Here is a 13577-nt window from a genome sequence, read left to right on the forward strand (position 1 = left end):
CCCCTACACCAGCATCACAGGTGCTTCTCTAACTTGGCAGCGTGATATGTGGTTGCATGTTGCATATGGTGTCTAGACTGTAATTCTTCCAATCTGGTTAAATTGCATGTGCTATTCTGCTTAGTTTATACATTATACCTATTAATGTGACATGCCTTCCTGTTTTTAGCACTTAGTACATCTGTCTATTAAGCATGTCCTTACATAAAACTATTGTATTTTTGTATCCTGCATGAATCAATATGACGAGACACCTTTAGTATATGCAGTGTGATATTAGTTGCATCTTTCATATGATTTATAGCATGCGCTGCTTCTAATTTGTTGAAATTTCGTTTATGATGGGATGCTTTTAACTTGGCAGAGTCATATTGGTTGCATCTTTCATATGGTGTCTAGCTTGCATTGCTTCTTATTTGTTGAAATGGCTTCTGCTTAGTTTACACAAACAGTTGTGAATATGCCATGTCGTCCTGTTTTGTAAAATCCCAAATTTTCAATTTGGAATGTTATGTGTAGGTCATTCATGCATATCATATTTTATTGCATTTCGTTTTGCGATCCTCGAAATTCTAAGCAACTCAAGGACCCACGGGGAGAGTTAGGGATTTCATGTTTTTCATATTTGAATTTTATCAAATATTGAAACAAGGATCATTTTGGTTTTAAAAAAATTTCTCTTCGAAAATATTTCGTATTAAAAAAATATGAGAGGAGGTAATATGACTTCTCCAAAATAAACGAAATAATATAGGAAAAATATTAAAATCAATAAATAAATTTTATTTGGAGCTTATTGCAATTTTATCTGAGTTAGGAAAAATATGCATTTTCAAACTTGCATTAGAGAACCAAATAAATGTTCACTTTCTCCACTATATTTTTAGAGGGCGGGGAAATTTTATTTCAGGATTTTTGGAGTCCGTTTAGTATTTCCTTTAATCATTTTTCTGTGCGTTGGAATATTTTTTAAAAAAAAGTTACCGACCTTACCGGGCCTTGTCCGCCTAGGACACTGATCCGGCCGGCCCTTTAAGAGCCGCTGCCCCGAGCCGCCAGCCTAGCCCAGCCCACCGCACCCCAAACCCTAGCCCGATCCGCCGCCGCCGCCTCGCGTCGCCTGCTGCCGCACCACCCCACCGCCGAACCCGCCACCGCCGCAGCCGCCCATCGCCGGAGTCGCCCCACGGAGTTGCCTGGAGCCACACCGCCGTCCCGCCGCCGCCTCGCCGACCATCGCCAGAGGTAGCCGCCGCCGGTTTTCGCGAGAAAACCAGTCGGTTTTATTTCAAAAAACCTAGATCTCGTTTTTTTATTTTAGATCGGTATTGTTTTGGTTTTTCCGGGTTTAGTTAAATAGCGGACGTTCGTCGGTGCATTTGTTTTAACAAATGGTGTTCATCCGTTAGTCACAGACAGCGAACGTTCGTTCGTTAGCCTGTTAGTCAGTTTTTCTTCTTTCAGGGTTTTCCCGTGATTATTTTCGATCGCGGTTTCTTCCCTGATCTTTGTTTTAGTTTATCTTTTCGCTCGTTCATCGAATCAGGTGATTCAAGCACCTAGATCTTCTTCTCGAAGCCTTCTTTCTGTTTAACCAACTTGAACAAGATTTCGGTACTGTAAAATTTGACTTTAGTCCAAATTAGTAATCGGATCTTGTTTCTTTCGTAGTTTGAGTTTCGTTGCTCCGTGTGATTTGATTCTTTTTGCAAACCGGAGTTCTTCAGTTGAACTTTCCAGTTAGATCTTCTTATTTGAGTTTTACCCGTGCATCTTTGCTTGATTGCTTATGTATGCTATTGTTTGCTTGCGATAGAATACCCGGAGTGCGAAGCGCGCTACTATGAATCACTAGGTTTTGCAGATCGTCACCAAGGCAAGTAACACATTGATCATACTATTTTCATACCTAGTTTTTATGCATTGGTTTTAACCCTTACACATTGCATGAGTAGGATCTCTTAACATGTGGGTTTGGGAAGTAGATGATGAGGTAGAACCTATTGCCCTTTTATTATCAAACCCTGGGAGTTACTTCTACGTTATGCTTATATTTATATGCTATGCTCGTAGACGTGGATTGGGTTTGAGTGTATCCATGACAGATGTGGGTTATTAATTAATGGTTCAACTTAAGGTGGCAACTATAATACACATCTCGGTGGATTACTTGTGGGCACCTGGTGAATCCTGTTTTGTCCTAGGATATCCCGGAGGACCCGTGTGATCATCCTATGGTCCGCCACCCAGGCTCAAAGGGATCATAAGATTATTCATGCTAGAAACTTACATGTGCAGCCACAAGCCATTATGGGCTCTGGCGTAGTTCAGTATGTTGCATGACCTCTTCCAGTGGTAGGCTAGCAGATGTAGGGGATGTAGGTTGGTACTGTGTACCATGCTTCTCAAAGACTGTGTCTCGGTCATCCGTTTCTCAAACACCATGTAGTGCGAGAATTCCAACAGAGGAGATCGAGTCTTGTGGGGAAAAGTGTGCAAATCTCTGTGAAGTGTATAAACTAATCATGGTTAGCCGTGTCCCCGGTTATGGACATCTTGAATATCTGGTACTTGAATTATTGATTTGATCTCATCACTCTGAATTAATTTGTTGGGTTAATGATTACTTTAATGGGGATTGAGTTGGAGGAACCTTCTCAATGATGTTTCAACCACCATGATAGTTAAATAAAATTATATTCCTTTGTTGTAGGGAAAAATTGGCTTTTCGCAAAAACAATATAACCATAGAGCCTCCACCAGCCATATATGCATGTAGTGATAGCATTTATCTGTTCATTGCTCTACTGTGTTATATTGCCAGCATATTCCATGTGCTGACCCGTTTTCGGGCTACAACATATCATGTTGCAGACTTTTCAGACGACGAGAAAGGTGCGATAGGTCGTTTGTCATGCACTCAGCTATGCCGTTGGAGTTGATGGACGCACTTAATCTTCCAAGCCTTCCGCTGTTATCGTATTAGATGGCCTTAAGCCATATTTATTTTAATAATTTCTCTTTTGAGACATTCAATGTAATAAGTGTGTGATTGCTACTCTATTATAAATCCTTCGAGTATTGTGTGTGTCAGCATTACCGATCCAGGGATGACACTGAACACAGAGACTTGACCGTCTGAGGTCGGGTTGTTACAAGATGGTATCAGAGCACACGCTGAATGTAGGACACGACCACTAAGATGAGCCATAGGTCCCTCTCATATACTCATTTCTGACTCCTCTCCATTTTCTACTCCTTAGGATGACAGACTCAAGGAACAAGTTTGCACAACCGGATGATGACACGCCCTTTGGGTGACACTTGAAGGAAGTCACTAGGTACCTGAACATTGGAATACGAAGCTTCACCGGGACCTACAACACCACTTTACCAAAAGAGGAGCGTTGGTTGATTCAAGTTCAAATCCCAGGAAGGATGTTCGCACCAGTCACTAAACCCATAGAGTTTTCCTTTGATGCACCCACCTGGAGTCTAGGAAAGAGCATGGCAGCCCACATTGCTATGGGGTGAATTGGTGAAGTTTACCACAAGGAGCTTAAGGACACCATCTACCAGATATGTGGGCGCCGAGATGAGCAATGGGAGATGATCAGCACCAGGAAGGACAGGTCCATTGCAGCACTCATCCAGGAGTTAAACCATCATATTCGTCGCCAGGAGAACCTGATGTGTGCAAGCATGATAGATTTGAAGAACGCGATGACCAGGATCACAGAGCTAGAAGAGGAGCTTATGTCTACACGCGATGGATATGAGGAGGAAATGATGATACTTGAGGAGAAGAATGATGACATGACAAGGAAGCTAGGAGTTTTCATGGGAGACCCCATGCTAGGAGGAGAAGACGACGAACCCAAGGATATTCGTTCTGAAGACTACATCATCATCGACGACACCGACTCCGACCCCGACGATAGTGATGATGATTATGAAGACGAAGCCGGAGCGGATATCATGGAGTCTTCCGCCGATCAAAATTTCTAGAATGACCACCTTTTGATTAATAGCCTTTTCCCATGTACATAGTAGTAGTCTGAGCACTTTTGTAATGTTAGTTATGTATGCCCTTGCTGGATTGATTGAGTGATATGATATGATTGTGTTTGTCTCAGGTGCATATGGGTAGTGGTTTCTCACTAGACCTCATTCTATTCTAATCTCTCCCTTGTAAACCCATCAGATGCCTCCGAGATGTGACCTCGGATTTTCTTTCCCATCGGAGCTCACTCAGTTGATCCAGCAGCTGAATACACTGATGCAGTTGCTAGTTCAGAATCAGGGCAACAACAATAACAACAACCCACCACCACCACCTCCAGTTGAAAACTTAGCTCGTTTTCTAAGGTTACAGCCGCCGGTGTTTTCCAGTAGCACCGAGCCTATAGTTGAGGATAATTGGCTACGTAGGATTGGAAGGGAGTTAACCACTGCCGGTTGCACATATGCTGAGAAGGTGCATTTAACCGCACACCAATTGGATGGACTAGCAGCATCATGGTGGGAGAATTACACAGCCACATTCCCTATAGCCAATATCACTTGCGAGTAGTTTCAGCAAGCATTCCGCATAGACCATGTCTCAACTGGAGCTATGAGCATGAAGAAGTGTGAGTTTCACAACTTGTGCCAAGGAAATCATACCGTGGCTCAGTACGTAGATGAGTTTAGTAAGTTATCTCGTTACGCCCCTGATGATGTGGCCACAGATGCCGCGAAGCAGGAGAAGTTTATGGAAGGGCTTAATGATGAGATGAGCATGCAGTTGATGGTGGCAACATTTAACAACTACCAGGAGTTGGTAGACAAGGGTCTTATGATGGAAGGGAAGTAGCAGCAGATTAAGGAGTTGTTGGAGAAAGGTTATATTCGACGAAGTTCATCACCATGGGGAGCCCAGTGCTCTTGGTTGAGAAGAAGGATGGATCGTTAAGAATGGTTGTTGATTATCATGCGTTGAATGAAGTGATGATCAAGAACAAGTACCCACTGCCGATGATCAATGATTTGTTTGACCAGCTGCAAGGAGCAAAGGTGTTTTTGAAGATCGATCTGCGATCAGGATATCACCAGCTGAAGATTAGGGAAAAGGATATACCTGAGACAGCATTCACCACAAGGTACGGGTTATATGAGTATACAGTTATGTCATTGGACTAACTAACGCCCCTGCCTATTTCATGAGTATGATGAACAAGGTGTTCATGGAGTTCTTGGATAAGTTTGTCATGGTGTTCATTGATGATATCTTGGTATACTCGAAGAATGAAAAGGAACACAAGGAGCATTTGCATTTAGTTCTCGAGAAGCTTAGGGAACATCAGTTATATGCCAAGTTCAGCAAATGTGAGTTTTGGTTGAAGGAAGTTGGATTTCTTGGACATGTTATATCAGGAGAAGGTATAGCAATGGATCCTACCAAGGTTTAGTCAGTCACTGAGTGGTTGGCATCCACTGTAGTTGGAGAGATCCGCAGTTTTCTTGGACTCACGGGATACTACCGGAGATTTATTGAGAATTTCTCCAAGATTGCGAAGCCTATGACGGCATTTTTGAAGAAGGACACCAAGTTCCATTGGACTGAAGAATGTGAAGCAAGTTTCCAGTAGTTGAAGAAACTTTTGACTACAGCCCCAGTGCTGATTCTGCCTGATATACGCAAGGATTTGCAAGTGTATTGCGACGCCTCTCGCTTAGGACTTGGAGGAGTACTTATGCAGGACGGAAGGGTTGTTTCTTATGCCTCAAGACAGCCTAGACCGCATGAGTTGAATTATCCTAGGCACGATTTGGAGTTAGCAGTCATAGTGCATGCGCTCAAGACCTGGAGACATTTTCTTATTGGAAACCGTTGCGATGTGTACACAGATCTGAAGTGTTTGAAGTATATTTTTACCCAGAAGGAGCTGAACCTCAGGCAAAGGAGATGGTTGGAGCTCATAAATGATTATTATATGAAGTTGCACTATCATCCAGGAAAGGCCAATGTCGTAGCACACGCTTTGAGCCGGAACAGTTATGTCAATACCCTCGTAAACGGAGGATTGCCAAAGGAGTTAGCAGAAGATATCGGGGAGCTACGTTTGGTGATAGTCCCACGAGGTTTTGCTGTAGCATTGGAGGTTCAGTCAACATTATTGGGAAAGATTCGATAAGCTCAGAAGGATGATAAAGAAATTGTTGCAATAAAAGAGAAGATAAGTGATGGAAAAGCCAAAGGTTTTTGTGAGGATGAGCACGACACCTTGTGGTTTGAGGACCGTGTTTATGTGCCCAATAATGCAGAGATAAGGAAGTTGATACTTCAGGAAGCTCATGACTCGCCATACTCGATACACCCCGGAAACACCAAGATGTATTTGGATTTGAAGGAGCGTTTCTGGTGGACTGGAATGAAGAAGGATATTGCCGAGTATGTAGCCATATGTGATGTATGTCAGAGAGTGAAGGCAGAACATCAGAAGCCAACAGGATTTCTGCAGCCTATGTCGACACCCGAATGGAAGTGGGACAAGCCTGGCATGGACTTTATCACCGGATTACCCAGGACCCGATCGGGATATGATTCTATCTGGGTAGTAGTGGATCGTTTGACCAAAGTAGCTCACTTTATCCCAGTGAAAACCACTTATACAAGTGCGAAGTTGGCCGAGATATACATGAACAGGATCGTATGTCTACACGGAGTTCCGAGGACCATCGTATCAGATAGAGGAACCCATTTTACTTCAAAGTTTTGGCACCAGCTGCACTAGACTTTGGGTACCAGGCTGGAGTTCAGTATAGCTTTTCACCAGCAGACAAATGGACAGACCGAGAGAGTCAATCAGATTCTGGAGGACATGTTAAGAGATTGTGCATTAGATTATGGATCTAGTTGGGACGATAATTTGTCCTAGGCAGAGTTCTCATACAAGAATAGTTACCAGGCAAGTTTGAAGATGGCACCGTTTGAAGCCCTCTATGGAAGAAGATGCCGAACACCGTTGATGTGGGATGAGGTTGGAGACTGTAACATCCCAAATTTCCAATTTGGAATGTTATACATTAGATCATCTACGCATATCATATTTTATTTTTCATTTTGGTTGATCCTAGAAATTCTACGCAACTCAATGACCCACGGAGAAAGTTGGGTATTTTGTTATTTTCATATTTGAGTTTTCTCAAATTTTGAGAATAGGATCATTTGATTTTATTTATTTTATCATTAATTGTTTCTACTACAAAAAAATATGAGAGAGGGAATAAAATGACTTTCCCAAAATAAAGAAATATTGAGGATTTAATAATAAAATCAAATAAGATTTTATTTCGGAGTTTTTCAGTGTTTTATTTGAATTTACGAAAAATGTGCGTTTTTCAAAGTTCAATTAGGTCCCAAATAAATGTTCACCTTGTGCGGCTTGATTTTTGAAGCCCGTGAAAATTTATTTCGGAATTTTTGGAGTCCGTTTAGTATTTCTTTTTATTTTTCTTCCGAGCGAAATTATGTTTTAAAACAAAGCGCACCAACCTACGGGCCGTGTCCGACCTGGACACCGGCCCGGGCGGGCTTTATAAGCCGGGGAGAGGCCCAGCCCCAGCAAACCCTAGCCGCCCCATGCCCTACGCGCCGCCGCCGCCGCACGCCTGCGCCACCGCCCACCGCCGCACGCGCCGCCGCCGTCGCCCACCGCCGTCGGATTCCGCCGCCCGAGGTTCGTCGCGCCTCGACTTCCGTGCCATCGGTTTTTTTTAAAAAAAATAGATCGGTTTTTCCGTTGTTTATTTCTTTAGATTCAGTTTTTATAAATTGATCAATTTTTCCGGTTTATTTAAATAGTGAGCGTTCGTCCGTTCGTTCGTTCTAACGAACATTCGTCGTTTTTCTTTTCCTCGAATTAAATCCGCGATTTTTCTGATCGCGATTCCTGATCCGATTTTCGTTTTAGTATAACTTTTCGCTCGTTTATCGGAATCAGGCGATTCAAGCGCCTAGAGTTTCGTCTCGAAACCCTCTATCCGTTTAACCAACTTAAACAAGATTTTGCTACTGTAAAATTTACCCTAGATCCAGATTACTACAACGAAGTTGTTTTCTTTCGCCTTCTGACTTTCGTTGCTTCGTTCGATTTGATTCTTTTTGCCAACCGGAGTTCTTAAGTTGAACCTTCTGGTTAGATCTCTTATTTGAGTTTTACCTGTGCACTAGATAAGTTCTTATTGTATGCTTGTTTGTTTGTTTGCGATAGAGTGCACGAAGTTCGCCGCCTGTTACTTCGAATCTCTAGGTTTCACAGATCATCAGCAAGGCAAGTAACACTTTGATCATACCTTTCCTACTACCCAGTTTTATTGCATTAGATCAATCCTCACACATTGCATGATTAGGATCTAATTAAATTGTGGGATGGGTAGTAGTTGAGGTAGTACCTATTACTTGTTTATTATCAAACCTTTGGGAGTTACTTCTACGTTTGCTTTATGCCATGCTATGCTAGTAGACGTGGATTGGGTGAGTGATATCCATGACATATGTGAGTTTTGTTAATTAATGGTTTATCTAAGGTGGCAACTTAAACACACATCTGGGTGGATTGAGGCACCTGGGTATTCCAGGACTTGCCTGTTTGTTTTGGACCGCCACCCAGGCTCAAAGGGATCATGAGAGTCTTCATACTAGAAACTTCCGTGTGCAGCCATAAGCTATTATGGGCTCTAGCATTGTTGACTAAGTCGTGCGAACTCTTACAGTGGTAGACTAGCAGATGTAGGGGATGTAGGTGGTATGGTCTACCGGATCGTAAGGCGCTAGCGCTTCCGAAAGACTATGTCTTGGTCATCCATCTTCTCAAACACCTTGTAGTGCGAGAAACCATACGAAGGCGATCGAGTCTTGTGGGGAAAAGTGCGCAAACCTCTGTAGAGTGTAATAAACTAATCATGGTTAGCTGTGTCCCCGGTTATGGACATCTTGAGTATCTAGTACTTGGATTATCATGTGAATCTCAACATGTTACTCTAAATTAATTTTGTTGGGTTATGTTTAATGATGATGCTTAATTGGGATTAAGAATGCTGTCAACCATTCTCAATGTTTAACAACTACCATGATAGTTAAATAAATTTATTCCTTTGAAGTAGGGAAAAATGGCTTTACGCAAAACTGTAACCATAGAGCTTTCCACCAGCCAAATATGCATAAAGTACAATTGTTTCATTCCATTACTCTCTATGTGTTACCTTGCCAGCATATTCCATGTGCTGACCCATTTTTGGGCTGCAACGTTAATGTTGCAGACTTTTCAGACGATGATTAAGGAGTTTTAGGTCATGGTTCTATACTCAGTGATGCCGTTGGAGTTGATGGACTAACTTGTCTTCCAAGCCTTCCGCTGTTATCGTTATTAGATAGCCTTAAGCCATATTTATTGTAATAAGTTCTCTTTGGAGACACTCGATGTAATAAGTGTGTGATTGCTACTCTGTTATAAATCCTCCGAGTACTGTGTGGTGTCAGCATTACTGATCCAGGGATGACACCGGAGCACAGAGATCAGACTGTTTGAGGTCTGGTCGCTACAGAGATCGTATCAGAGCACACGCTGACTGTAGGACACGACCACTAAGCTAAAGACCTAGATCACTATTCACTCTCTTCTCTTCTGACTTCTCATCTTTTCTACTCTTTAGGATGGTGGATGCAAGGAACAAGTTCACGCAACTGGATGAAGATACACCCTTTGGACGTCACTTGAAGGAAGTCACTAGATACCTGAACATAGGAGTACCAAGCTTCACAGGAACCTACAACGCCACTTTACCAGAAGAAGAGTGCTGGATGATTCATGTTCAAGTTCCAGGAAGGACATTCATGCTAGTCACTGAGCCCATAGAGTTTTCTTTTGATGCACCAACTTGGAGTCTAGGAAAGATCATGGCAGCTCACATCGCCATGGGACACATTGGAGAAGTCTACCACAAGGATCTCAAGGATACTATCTACCAGATTTTTGGGTGCCGAGACAAGCACTGGGAGATGATCAGCACCAGGAAGGATAGATCAATCGCAACTTTTATCCAGGAGTTAAACCAGCACATTCGACGACAGGAGAACCAGATGTGCGCCGACATGATAGACCTGAAGAAGGCAAGGACAAGAATCAAGGAACAGGAGGAAGAACTCAAGGCTACACGTGAAGATTATGAAGAGGAAATTGAAGTATTGGTGGAGAAGAATGACGACCTGATCAAGAAGATTGGAATATTTATAGGAGGCCCTACGCCAGTAGAGGAAGACGAAGAACCCAAGGAGATTAGCCTGAAAGACTACATCATCATCGACGACACATACTCGGATCCAGATGATAGCGATGATGACTATGTTGATGAAGCTGGAGCAGATATCATGGAGTCTGCAACCGAAGAATATTTCTAGTAGACCACATCATCAGTAGTAGAAGTCCACCATGTAGATATAGTAGTCCGAGCACTTTTGCGATAGTTAGATTGATTGAATGCCCTTGTTTGATTGAATGAAGTGAATTGTTTGCTTTTGCCTCATGTGCATATGGGTAGTATTTTCTCTTTAGACCCCCTCTATTCTTACATCTCATCTTTTCTAAACCCCTCAGATGCCTCCGAGACGTGACCCCGGATTTGCCTTTCCACCGGAGCTCACCCAGTTGATCCAGCAGCAGAACACACCGATGCAGTTGCTAGTCCAGAATCAGAATCAGGGGAACAACAACAACCCACCACCACCACCACCACCTGTTGACTACTTAGCCCATTTTCTTAGGCTGAATCCGCTGGTGTTTTCCAGTAGCACCGAGCCGATAGTAGCAGATGATTGGCTCCGCAAGACAGCTAGGCAGTTAACCACAGCAGGATGCATAGATGCGGAGAAGGTGAAGTTTGCCTCACATCAGCTAGAAGGACTCGCGCATCATGGTGGGAGAATTTCACAGCCACTTTCCTTGTCGACACTGTCATATGGGACCAGTTTCAGCAGGCTTTTCGTACTGCACATGTTTCAGCAGGAGCTATGGCCATGAAGAAGCGTGAGTTTCGCAACTTGCGCCAAGGAGGACGGACAGTTGGCCAGTATGTGGAGGAATTTAGTATGCTAGCACGTTATGCCCCAGATGATGTCGCTACGGATGCAGCTAAGCAGGAGAAGTTTCTGGAAGGACTGAATGATGAGTTGAGCATGCAGTTGATGGTAGCCACCTTCGACAACTACCAGGAGTTGGTAGATCATGCTCTTATGATTGAAGGGAAGTGGCAGTAAATTGAGAATCGCAAGAGGAAGTATGGGCAAGGGAAGTACAATTCAGGAGCTCAGCAGAAGCCACGTTTTACCCCTAGACCGGGAGGACATTTTCAGCATACCCATGGAGGAGGTAGCTCGCACAACCACAATGGCACCAACAATGGAAATGGCAATGGAGGAAGCAACGGCCAGAACTGCACCAACCCATCAACCCCAGCCAAGAAGGACCTAAGCCAAGTCACTTGCTTTAAGTGTCAGAAGACCGGACATTATGCCAATGAATGTCCTGAAGGCCAAAATGGGGAGGTTGAAGCTCAGCCCGATGCAGTAATAGGTAAGTTTTTGGTTAAGTCATTTACTGCACTCGTTCTTTTTGATACTGGTGCATCGCATTCATACATCTCAAGGGGATTTGTGGATAAGTATAACCTATCAACCCAAGCCCTTAGGTCACCCATGTTAGTAACCTCGCCTAGAGTAGAGTATGTGGCTAGTCTATGGTGTGATCGGTTACCATTAAGGATTGGTAACTATGTTTTTCCATCAGACCTAATAGTATTGGAATCCCAAGGATTGGATGTGATATTAGGCATGGATTGGTTATCAAAGTATGAAGGGAATATTGAATGTGCTAGTAAGTCAATTTTGCTTACCACCCCAGAAGGGAGAAGGATCAAGTATGTATCCCGACATGTGCCAAAGAGGACCCAAGTAAATTGCTTTACAGGAATTGTGCAGGAGGAAGTACCAGTGGTAAGGGATTTTCCTGAAGTATTTCCAGAAGAGTTGCCAGGCATGCCACCGGATAGAGATATTGAGTTTTTGATTGAGCTATTGCCAGGCACAGGGCCAATATCAAAGAGACCATATAGGATGCCAGCAAAGGATTTGGTGGAAATTAAGAAGCAGATTAAGGAGTTACTGGATAAAGGATATATTCTCCCAAGTTCTTCGCCTTGGGGATCGCCAGTACTTCTATTCGAGAAGAAGGATGGATCGTTAAGGATGGTTGTTGATTATCAAGGATTGAATGAAGTAACGATCAAGAACAAGTACCCACTACCAATGATCAACGATCTGTTTGATCGATTGCAAGGAGCTAAGGTATTTTCCAAGATCGATCTGTGATCAGGATACCACCAGTTGAAGATTCGAGAACAGGATATACCTAAGACAGCTTTTACCACCAGGTACGGGCTGTATGAGTATACCGTTATGTTATTTGGTCTGACTAACGCACCTGCCTATTTTATGAACATGATGAACAAAGTGTTTATGGAGTTTTTGCATAAGTTCGTCGTAGTGTTCATTGATGATATCCTGGTTTATTCAAAGAATGAAGAGGAGCATAAGGAGCATTTGCGTTTGGTACTTGGAAAGCTCAGAGAACATCAATTATATGCCAAGTTCAGCAAATGTGAGTTTTGGTTGAAGGAATTAGGACTCCTCAGACACGTTATATCTGGAGAAGGAATAGCAGTAGATCCCGCTAAAGTTGATACCATGACTAAATGGGAAGCACCAACCACAGTTGGAGAGATCCGAAGTTTTCTTGGACTCGCAGTATACTACCGGAGATTTATTGAGAATTTCTCAAAGATTGCGAAGCCTATGACGGAGTTATTAAAGAAATATACCAAGTTCATATGGATGAAGGAATGTGAGGCTAGTTTCCAGGAGTTGAAGAAACGTTTGGTTACCTCACCAGTGTTGATTTTGCCAGACTAGACCAAAGATTATGAGGTGTATTGTGATGCTTCACATCGAGGACTTGGGGCAGTGCTTATGCAGGAAGGGAGAGTTGTTTCATATGCCTCAAGACAACTGAAGCCTCATAAGTTAAATTATGCCACGCATGATTTGGAGTTAGCAGCCGTAGTGCACGCTTTAAAAACATGGAGCCATTTCCTCATTGGAAATCATTGTGAGGTGTACACGGATCATAAGAGTTTGAAGTACATTTTCACCCACAAGGAGTTGAATCTCAGACAAAGGAGATGGTTTGAGCTTATCAAGGATTATGATATGAAATTGCATTATCACCCCGGAAAGGCTAATGTAGTAGCTGACGCATTAAGCCGTAAGAGCCACGTCAATACATTAATGACGGGAGAAATACCAATGGAGTTAGCAGAAAATCTTTGTGAACTATGTTTGGAAATAGTTCCGAGAGGCTATGTAGCAGCATTGGAGATTCAGTCAACTTTGATGGATAGAATCAGGGAAGGAAACTGAGCAAAGGAAAAGCTAAATGATTTCGTGAGGATGAGCACGACACCCTATGGTTTGAAGACCGTGT

The sequence above is a fragment of the Triticum aestivum genome, chromosome 6A (assembly GCF_018294505.1).
Source record: "Triticum aestivum cultivar Chinese Spring chromosome 6A, IWGSC CS RefSeq v2.1, whole genome shotgun sequence".
NCBI lineage: Eukaryota > Viridiplantae > Streptophyta > Magnoliopsida > Poales > Poaceae > Triticum > Triticum aestivum.